This window comes from Meleagris gallopavo, chromosome Z (assembly GCF_000146605.3).
Source record: "Meleagris gallopavo isolate NT-WF06-2002-E0010 breed Aviagen turkey brand Nicholas breeding stock chromosome Z, Turkey_5.1, whole genome shotgun sequence".
Lineage (NCBI taxonomy): Eukaryota > Metazoa > Chordata > Aves > Galliformes > Phasianidae > Meleagris > Meleagris gallopavo.
In genome coordinates, this window is record NC_015041.2 from 6,162,549 (window position 1) to 6,173,710 (window position 11,162).

General features: G+C 36.6%; 1 protein-coding gene and 1 long non-coding RNA gene across 8 annotated transcripts in view; one reads left to right on the plus strand and one right to left on the minus strand.

Moving 5' to 3' along the window:
• The window catches only part of LOC116217512, a 14,138-nt gene extending 11,693 nt beyond the window's left edge, over positions 1–2,445 (plus strand). The window contains exon 3 of the long non-coding RNA XR_004162155.1: positions 2,124–2,445. This is a non-coding gene — a long non-coding RNA (uncharacterized LOC116217512). The remainder of the gene's footprint in view (positions 1–2,123) is intronic.
• KIAA1328 (KIAA1328 ortholog) overlaps positions 1–11,162 on the minus strand; it is a 177,017-nt gene that overhangs the window by 140,679 nt on the left and 25,176 nt on the right. The gene's annotated exons all lie outside the window — the stretch shown is intronic.

The following is an 11,162-nucleotide window of genomic DNA, read 5'->3' on the forward strand; positions in this document are numbered from 1 at the left end:
AAAAAAAAAAAATAGATCTTTTGAAACACTGATCCTTCAAACATGATATCCTGCAGAAAAGTAACAAGTGAATCAATACAAATTTTTTAGGGAAATATTAGTGGAAGGGGGACAGCTAGACCACATGATCCTGGAGGTCTTTTCCAACCTTAGTGATTCTATGGTTTTCACCACTTTATAAAAAGAAATATGCCCGGATGGCAGAGAAAGCCAGAAGGGTCCTGATGGTCCTATGTCCCTGCAGGTGAGCCAGGAGGATCTCTGGCATGTTCACCGTCCTGTCAGAACAACGTAATTCTATAGCAAAGTATTCTATTCCTTGGGCTGTCCTGTGGCTGCTGCCAGAAAGAAAAAAAGGAGTGTACTACACAACTTGAACTTTGCCAACATGTTCAATATAAACAGTTCATTATAAACAGTTAAGGATTCCTGAGCCATACACAGATCCCAAGATCAGAGCCATGTACCAAAATGGCTCTCTGGGGAAACAAGGGAGCTTTCCAAGGTAACAAAACACATTCCACACCATCAGATATAACACCACACAACAACTTCCACAATCAAAGTGAAAGTTTATATTTCTTACTCCTTTAACTTCTGTCTGCAGATGATTAGAAAAATATTTCTAATTTCTTGTATTCATAGGAAAAAATTATTCTGCAGATATATTGGTCAGTACAGCAAAGAGTTACAGTACAAGAGCATTAAATACAAGTACTTGCATTGAAATATAGCAGTGAGACCTTGTAGGATATGTCTAGTTACCTGAAGTGACAGCTGGACATTCTGAGCTGTGTTCACTTGAGGCTTATTCTGCGCTCCTATGATAAGATGAGCAACATCATTAAAAGGATCTAAGTATCTTTCCTCAATGTAGCTAAGAGTATTTACAGCAAGAGAAAAGTTCTCCCTGGAGATAATGAAATATGAATAAATTCACAAAAACTTCTGAACAATGTAACTGGAAGAGGTCATGTACCATGAAAGCTGTTAAATGTTTTGTTCACATTTTTACATAATTACTAAAGTTCTACTCCCAGAAGTAACCACATAAAAATAGCAGCCTCTTATTTTAGTATCCTGCTCACTTAGACTTGCCCATTATTTTGACCTCACATTTTCCATTTTTTTCCTTTTTACCATTCCGTTAACTGTTGTGGAGCCATTCCATTCCTCTTTTTGAGGTACCATAAGCAGTTTAAAAGTGTCATAGCTTAGAGCGCACAAACCTGCTGAAAACATTTACAAGATCTACTAAGTGCCCAAACTGTGCTCAAAAATTCATGTGGTGGACTTCTGATAACAGCGAAGTGTTACTTCACTGCCAAATTCCAAGCTGACTTTGCAGAACTACTAAGTGAGGAAAAAAATGATTTTACTAACAAGGATTTAAAATATGCAGAAGTCAAATGACAAACCTTCACAATGGCATTTTCAGATTTTCAAATAGTAATACTAAGTACTTCCAATGGTAAGTATGTGGTTTCATTTATCAAAACATATGCCAATTTACCAGAGATGGTATAGGGATAATAGGAAGCTTGGCTGACTGTAAAACTCTGAAAGACAAGATGCATTGCTGGATCAATCATATTTAAACCTTGCTAGATGTAGATGAATACAGAAGCAATAGTCTTGCCTGGCAATTAAATTTAAACATAATCATCATCTGGCAGGCTTCAAATCATAGTGTGGGATGCCATCATAGCATGCCGACAGTTCCCTTGCTGCACCTGCTTTGGCACCAGCCAAGATGCAGTCACTGTGAAAAACACTAGACTTTGATTACCTGGTTCCTTCAGCCAGAAGGGTATGAGAAAGTTTTAATAGCCACAATTGTTTCATTCCATTTTATTCTCGATGCTTGGGATATATGTCCTTCAGCTGGCTCATTTTTAAATCACTTCGGTACTTAAACTGTCACATTTGATGCATAATCTGACACCACAATGTCATAGTTTGAATATTTCAGTTCTGTTACTTTTAATTCTGTACCAGTTAATCATATTTTATTTAAAGGTAAAATGTTAATCTTCTGATGTTAAAAACCATCATACTTTACCCTTTTATGGTCACATATTAAAATATGGATATCTGACAATTAACTAGATTCTTCTTTTCAGGATTCAAATGAGAAGTTCACAAGAGGTCACTTCAGAATCCGTGCTGTACAACAGTCTACTCTGTGTGACAAAGGTGCTCTCTTTAAATTCCTCTATACTCTGCAGATGAAGTTAGCACACTTCACCAGCTGTTACTTTGCTTCGGTATATAGTATTTCAATCCTGATTAAAAGGCTTACCAGGAAGCACTCCCAATCATTTGCTATAAACTGGTTGTTTGCTCTGTTTCAAGCTCAAAATTGTAATAGAGATATACTTCAAACATACAGTGGTTCTCTCCAAAATAATATAAATGGATTTTTTGTTGTTGTTGACATTTTAATATTGCTACTTCTCTTTATTTGAAATAGAGCTGTAATGTTGAGATTCACACACCCCCAGAATGAGGTCTTAGACTGCAAGCATTTCCCAGTAGGGATTTTTGTCTCTATGCTTGTCTGCAAAGCAACTAGCAAATTGTTAATCATCTATAATTAAAGACACCATAAGCCCAGAACCCATCAGAGTATATCTCCAGTGCGCTCACGTGGTCCTTTATGCATAAAATATGCCTTTTCATTTCAGCCCAAACCCCTTTTGCTTGTGAGTGCCTCCTTCAAGCCTTCTTCATGGGGATGTCACAGAAGAGAGGCATTTTTGTTTCTTCTTTTTTGTTTTTTTTTTATATATAATACACAATGAAAGTAACGAATCTAAGTCTTATGCTTGGCTCAAACACTTTAATTTAAGATTTCCAGAGATTTACCACATCTGTACTGTTCAAATCCAGGAGTATCCATAAAACACCATAAATGAACATGCATACATTTAACCTTTCACATCATAGAAAGGCCAGCAAGCAGCACCCCAAATTTTTAAACACATATATAGGAGAGAAAAGAGTCACCCAGTGTCACATACTGTAAGTCACGAAAAGCATGGCACTGAGCTTGAAATTCACTGGGTTTCTATTCTTGTTTAATCAGGTCATGATTGGTTCTTATGCAACATCATACACATCTTCATATTTAATCTTTTCTGTGACATCCATAGACTGCATACTGCACTCATCTGCCCTAACTTTGGTACATTACTTAAAACAGTAAGAAAGTAATCTTAAGATAAAACTCAAACAGAACACGCTGCGAAGTATTCATTTCATTTTTTAAATGAAAGAAAAGCAGTGTGGTTTTGCTGATGGTAGCACTTTGGTTCTTTTACTCAGTTATTTCCTCATACAAAACTGCAATTATCAGCACTCTCTCTTAGGTTACTGATGTTCTGCTTCCACTGTTAACTCCATGCAAAGTATCAAATCTTTTCTGAAACACATACATATAAGGAGTACAATACAAAACTGATCATGCAATTACCATTTATGGAGTGGCTCATATACCTCTATCCATCTGCGGAATTATAAAAACCAAGAAAAGCTATTTTAAATGTAAAACTAACAACTTAACAATGTAGAATTTCAAGTACATTTCTGCAGACAAGCATCGAGTCACCAGACTCAGCAAGACATCTTTTTAGAAAAGTAAAACAGCTGCGAAGTTGAAACTTTTCCCTTCCCAACCCTCCCGTACTGTGATGGTCTACTTCCAGGAAGGCCAGTCCATGGACTACCGCCTAGTTCAGCAACTTGCTGTACAAGGCTCCACCAGGCAATCTCAAGGTTACAATGTTTTAGTTTCCCACAACCACTACTATGAATTTTACAAGACTCTTGCTCCTCCATGGAGAAGATCGGTCCCTACCTTTCATAAACAGGGTATCCACTACAACACTCAGAAGTGACTAGCAGGGGAAAGAGCTAAGTTTCATTTCTTACGGATTATTTAGAATGAAACAAACTATATCTAAAAAGTGCAGATATGCTTTTTTTATTTCTTTTGCAGTTCAGAGGAGGGGGGAGGGAAAAGCATCTCTGATTTGTATATTAAAGCGCAAGCATCTGTCCTACTGATGATATTCTAGGGAAGCACATTAGCATAAAATTTAACGATGTCAAATAAGTGGATGTGAAATAGGGACTGCGTAAAGACACTATTTCCAAGCCTGACAGAAACATCACTGTTTAGAAATGCAAATGAAACCATTATGTTCAATAATTATATGAAAATATGAACAGTTCAGCATGTTTTCCAGCCCTGATGGCGGTTAATGGGATGTACGCTTATGTAAATAACTACTATTAAAGCTAATGCTGAAAAAAACTAATAAATTCATACTAAAGCAACTGATTTAGTACGCTTTTAAACCCCAGCAGTGCTCACTTATTAGAAAGGAGTGCATTCTTATGTTTAGAACTCATTACTGTTACAAGTCACTGCAACTCCATCAATTACCATGCATTAATGAAAATGGGACACATACAAAAAAATTATTGCCTCTCAGCAGTTTTCTTTAAAGACAAAATATAGAGGTATTACCATCATGGGGCCTTGAGGGGAACTTATCAGCAACATAATCTTTATTACTACAACTGTACTCCCTGTGCTATAACCCTGGGGTATTCTTGTCCCAAGAAAGGGCTAACCTTTATGTAAAACTGGTGACATATATGCAGCAGTGAAAGTGGCCATACAGCTCTCAGTAAAAACTTTCCATTATTACAATTAAAAATACTTTTAAATAAACGTACACATACATGAAGAGATAGATATGAAATGAAAAAGCACAATTCTTGAAACCACAACAAGGAGGTATAATATAAACAGGTTTATAAATAAAGGGTATAGAAGAAGTGCTCTAAGAAGCTCTTGTATCTTGACAAATTCCATTCAGTTTCACACTTACACTTTTAATGACCTCCTAGAGAGCCAGAGAATTAAGATTTCAAAGATACTATTCATTACTCTTTGGAGGTTTGCTACAATTCCTCAGCATTATTTGAAAGATTCTTAGCTTTGGTTAAACATTACATTTGATGCTGGAAACAAAATCAACACAAAGCTGTTACAGGAACGAATCCCTCCAAATATTAAAAGCAGAGATTTATTGAACGTCTTTAACTCTGCAACTAGCCCACTATCATTATCCAAGCAGTTTCTGAAAATGAGATATTAATGCAACATCTACCAGATCCTAACAAGTTTAGCAAAGCTGTAAATGCTTTTATATTAGTTTGCATTGACTGGCAGCTTGAAATTAAGGATGATTTGAAAACTCTACTACGGATAGAGAACTGATGCTAAACATTGGGGGCTAAATAGAAGAGATTCACACAGGACAGCCCAACAGCTAGATAACTTTAATCCAAGGTGGCATTTTGCTACAAAAAAATCACAGCACAGACTCGCAGCTCCAAAAGCACTGTCAATAACTATGAAATCCCACAACAATAGGAAGACAGAAATCATTCAAATTTTCATTGTGCACGAACACCGAGAAAATGCATTTAGATCAACAGCCAGTGGAGTTGCCAACATTAAATTAATGCTGTATTTAAATACTGTATACTCCCCACAGCATACATAAAAGAAGTACTGGCCCAGTCTGAAAAAATTACAGCCTTAAACCAGGTAGCAAAACTAGACTTCCAGAGACAGCTGTTGACAACATTCAACAGCAAACACACACATGATGACAGTCCCCATGACAAACATCGGGGGATGGAAAGGAAGGTAGAAGAAAATACACAAAACTATGCAATTGCTTTCACTGAATCTCTGCTGAAAGAGAGATATGAACTGTTTTGCTATCTAGACAATTAAAACTATTTCATGAGCGAAGGCCACTCTAAGGTTAAAAACAGTAAGACAAATTTGCTACTGATTAATAATAAAGTCATTCATTTTGTTCTTCAAATCTAAAGTAATTACAAGCCAGAGTATGGCAAATGGATTTAGCAGAAGCCATTACATCAGAAGAATCCTTTAAAGAAGAACAGTAATTTAAAAGACTAAACTGAATAATGAACTCTCCTGAACAACAATTATTATGAGATTGATTTATTGAAAGTGTATTTAATCATGCAAGAAATGTTTAAACTTTCCTAAATAGTTCAGGGAGACAGAGAAACCAATAGCAGAGTCAGCCCAACGTCCTCATTATAGTCGAGAAGCTGAAGCAGATGGAGAATTCATTTAGTTTGGAAGGATAAAGTACATCAATTTCTCTGAATCCACATTTCTAGTCAATTTGTTACAGTACCAGCTTCAACAATTAATGATCTCATTTTCCCATTTATGCCTCCTTTTAAGAGATCTCAGTCTTTGTTTCCAAATGAGCCTAAATGTCATAAAAGAAAATATAAGTAAAAAAAATATATATCACTTTGAAAGCTCACATACATAAAGATCAACATTTCAGCAGCAGCCACAAAAGTAGGGTCAAAATTTAGGCAGGTAAGTAACCTAGTCAGTTAGAGTGCCTGAAAGTAAGATGTGCTTCACACTTGATATACTGGATGATTTCTGCAGGGAAATACCTTCTTCATGACCTGCTTCCGGCATTTTTGTTAAGGAAACTGATGCTGATGTATGAGACTGCCATGGCTGAAGCTACATTTCTAATGACTGAGTCAGAAGGTCACCTGGTCCAACTCCCCTGCAATGAGCACGGACATATACAGCTTGACCAAGTGCTCAAAGCCCCTCCAGCCTGATCCTGAATGTCTCCATTGATGGGGCACCCACTTTCAGTGCTTCAACACCCTTAACATAAAAAAAGCCTTTTCTCGGTGTCATCTGCAAACCCGCTGCGGGTGCACTCAATCCCTCTGCTGATGTGACTGATTACAATATTAAAGGGCATCAGTCCAAGTACTAACCCCTGACGGACACCTGTTGTCACTTATCTCCATCTGGACATTGAGACATTGACCACCATTCTCTGCGTACAGTCTTGTAACCAGTTCTTCATCCATCAAACAGTCCACTCACCAAATTTATATCTTTCCAATTTGAAGGGTAGGATGTTGTGCGGGACTATGTCAAAGGCCTTACTGAAGTTCATTTGGACATCAGAGACTCTTCCCTTATCCATTGATGCAGTTACGCCATCATAAACAGTAACAGTGTTGGTCAGGCAGGAGTACTTCAGCCTTCTCCTTGTCCACTGTTAGAAGGATGACTGTATAACCCTCTGTGGGAGGCACACCTTGGAATTTCCTTTTCTGGTTCATGTGCCTGTAGAAGCCCTTTTGTTCTTCTCTGCAGCCTTTGTCAAAGTTCAGTTCATCGGGCCTTGGCCTTCCTTGGCCGTCCTGACCTACAGAGCCTAGCAATCTCCCTAGCACCATCCTCCCAGGGTACCCGTCCCCGCTTCCACTTACCATCATATCCAGTTTTGAGATTCAAACTATATAGTACAGATAATATCACGCTTTCGCTCAAGATACCATTCGTCTTCTTGAAATGGAATTCTGGTTTACTGTGAAGTATATTCCTACTAGACACTACCAACAGAGTATAACTCAAGCTCTTTAGCCAGCAAGACTGCATCTCAGAAACACCAAGACTCTGAGATGTGAGAATGATGCTACCCTCAACATTTACCCCACTGGGACTCCAAATTTCTACATCAGAGCTGCCAGATGGGAATATCTCTTAAATTAACCACAGAAAGAATAATGTCATTCCATGCTTTCCACTATAAATTACAAAACCAGCAGCTCTGCTTCTTTTATCCCACATTTGTAGTTCTGTACTGACAATACCATTTCACAGGCAACAAGCCAATATTCAAGCTCATATTCAAAAAACACTGATGTTGATTGTTTAGATGCTGCCTGTTAATTCTGGACAATTACATAATACAGACAATGCGGTTAGCTTGTACCCAAAGGTGCTAGCTGGAAATAAACATAGAAAGTTGAGCTCTAAATGAATCTCCAGTCATTGATCGATTTGAGCACTCAACATTACAATACATTTCACCTTGTTTTAGTTTAAAAGTTCATGAAAAATTCAAAATATCTTATTTACCCAATCCTTGACTGATTCTTTTACATTTAAGAAGTTCTTAAATACATACATTATTTAGCCAATACTGCCATTACAGAATAGCATATAAATATTCAGGGACTTTTTAATATGTTCAGCTTTTATTCAATGGACCGTAATGGTTGCTTAGAAACATTTACTAGCAGGAGATCTACAATAACAGTAAAGGAAACACCTTCAAAGAGTGAAGTGCTTGTATAAAATGGAAGAAAATTATAAATCGCTAATTCTTCATTCCACTCACATGCCTTCAAACAAATTATGATACACAAAATGATGTATAGGATATGTCCATATATGATAAACAGAAAAGAATGCATTTTGAACTCTAAGCTGACTTGAGAAACAGAACAAAAAGGATGACGGTAATTCAAATCCCTTAATTTGTACCTTGCAATTATTAAGCATACAGAAACAACAGCAAAACCAAAAAACAGAATTAGACTTAGCCACAGTTAAACAGTAAAACTGCTACTGAGTTTTAAATAAGCACCTGACTTCTGAAAGCACACGGCACAAGAGTCCTGTAACTGAAAAGGTGTCCACACAAACTTTCTTCTTGCACTTTGTTTTTTTTCAAAAAAAACCATCATTTATACATGCTTAACCATACTGTTAATCTCCATATCTTATTTCTACATGACATAGCGTGTTCCCTTTGTGAGTTCAAAATAACTGTCTTTTTTCAAAGGACGGCACTGGTTAGTCACAAACACGTATCTGGTTCAGACAGGAGCACAAGCAGCAGGACACAAGCACCTCACATGCAACAAAACAAAGCACGCTGCCAGAGGCTTTCTATGCCATACCTATCATTTTGCTTCTTTGGTTGTGATGACAATATTGGTGGTCAGGGTGAAAAAGAAAACAGAATGGAAAAAAGCCTATTTATTTCCACACTGTCAGAAAAGCAAATGCAACATAATAGAGAAGGAAGCATAACAAAGAAGAAGTCAGGTAAATTCTATAGTCTCGCCTTTGCTTCCCTGTCATTTTTTAATTTGGCATTAATCAAGTCAATAATTTTTTTCTTCTAAAAAATAACAGTAATTCCACATTAACAAAATGAGGAAATATGGAAGTACCAGTAATTTACCAGTGTATGTGAGAGTAACACAATGAGCAGTGCTATGGAAAAACTGAAATCACTTTATTAAAGAGTCCAGATAATGTTCATAAGAAGCTCATTACTCTTCCAGAAAATTAATATTTTTTCTCATCATCAGCATCAGAAAATTAACTGTTTTAGATAAATTAATATTCTTGCTAACTGCACGCAAAATCAAGAAATTAAATAGTCTTAAGTAGTTACAACAAAAAGGAGATATGCAAACAGTCCGTGATCATGTTTAGACTAGCCAATTAAATCATATAGGATTTATGTTATGAGCTCATCTGAGTCTTCAAATCAACAGATCATGTTCTGTTTGAAAATAATTCCATGAAAAACTTAAGAAATCCAGGTACAATCTAAATATAAACCAAACAAATAATTACTACAGATGATGTCTTTTCTCTTCAAAATGATTATTCTGGTAAGCAAATAGTCTTTTTTCTTTCTTTTCACAACAATATTCATAGAAACGTTAAGGCTGTTTTTGGTTCTGCTTTTACACAACATCAAATTTAGATTTAAAAAAAAATCCTTAATAGTAATAACAAGAAAAGCTAACGACCATAACATAATTTCTTTGGGCTTTGAAATAACAGTAGCATTTGCTTCTTAATAATCTTTTTTTTTTTCCTAAGACTTCTATCATGACAGTATTGGGGCATCTTACAAAAGATAATTCCCCATTTCTTATATTAAATCATATTTGGGACCTAAATTAATAATGGGTTCTTGAAAATATGCCAGAAAAAAAGTCAGAAGCTTTTCTCTTAACAGCCCCTAGCATAAGTAGAAGGGATAACACATACAGCCTATGAGCACATGGCATGCTATTTCTCATTTATTCTGAAAACACAAATGAAACATAACAGAATTTCAAAGGACATTTAAGTTGCAAGTCTAACCTGCCAAAGAAAATGGTAGAATTTAGGTTGTTCAGATGTATCCAACATGATCTGGTGATACAGAAACAAGAAACAAATATGAAACATGAATGCAAGGGAAGACACAGAGGCTAGTGAACTTTTTCACATTAGCTCCAGAATTCTGTTTCAAAGCTTAGTGCATGCTATAATACACTGAACAGACACAATCCATTTTAGTTCTGCCGTCTCGTAACCATCTGACAAATTCCAGGTCATCTGCCTCCATTCTGGCTCTTCTTTAAGTCTGATTCCTCAAACCAAATGCTTCTAAACTCAGACACAAGCTTCACTTCCTTCACATAATTCATGGCCAGATTAAACTCCTTTTTCAAATCTTTCCCTTCAGCCATGTTCTAGTGCTCATTTCCCAGTTTTCCACTCTAACCCCTGCTTAATCTTTCCTTTAAGAAAAAAGATTCACTTTTCCACTGCTTTGAGATATTAATACTTATCTCTGCCTGCCCCAACTTCCCTTTTTTCCCTTTTTTGCAACCTTTCATCCAAAACGTAGTCCTTTTCCCTAGTTTCACCTCAAACTCTTTGACCTCTCTACACTATCCCCTCCACAAGTTATTCTTATCATTTGGCTTCTGTCTCTCCTTCCACATGTCCAGGTGCAGAACTATGATGCAGATGGGGTGAAGTTAGTTCCAAGTCTAGAAGGATATACAACAGTCTTGAGTCAGAGATGCAGCAGTCCACAAGAACAGGAACATTTATACTGTGCAGATGACCTATGATTAATGCACTGAAAGAACCAGAGCACATGTTACTGGGCTCTTCCAGAGTCCAAATGTTTGGCCCAAGTGGGTAGATTTTAATAAAAACATCAGAAGATGTAATCACAGAATTTAAAACTTACACCACTAAATATCTCATATCCAAAGAGCATGTGCACCAGAACTTTTTAGAAATAAGCCTACAAGAGTGGAAACATTGGTGGTAGGCGGACAGTTGGAGTAGAAGATCTTGGAGATCTTTTCCAATCTTGGTGATTCTACAATCCACTTTTACTTTTGGAACTCATTCAAACACCTTACATCAAGGCTTTTTTTGCTTTTGTTTTTATTTTTTT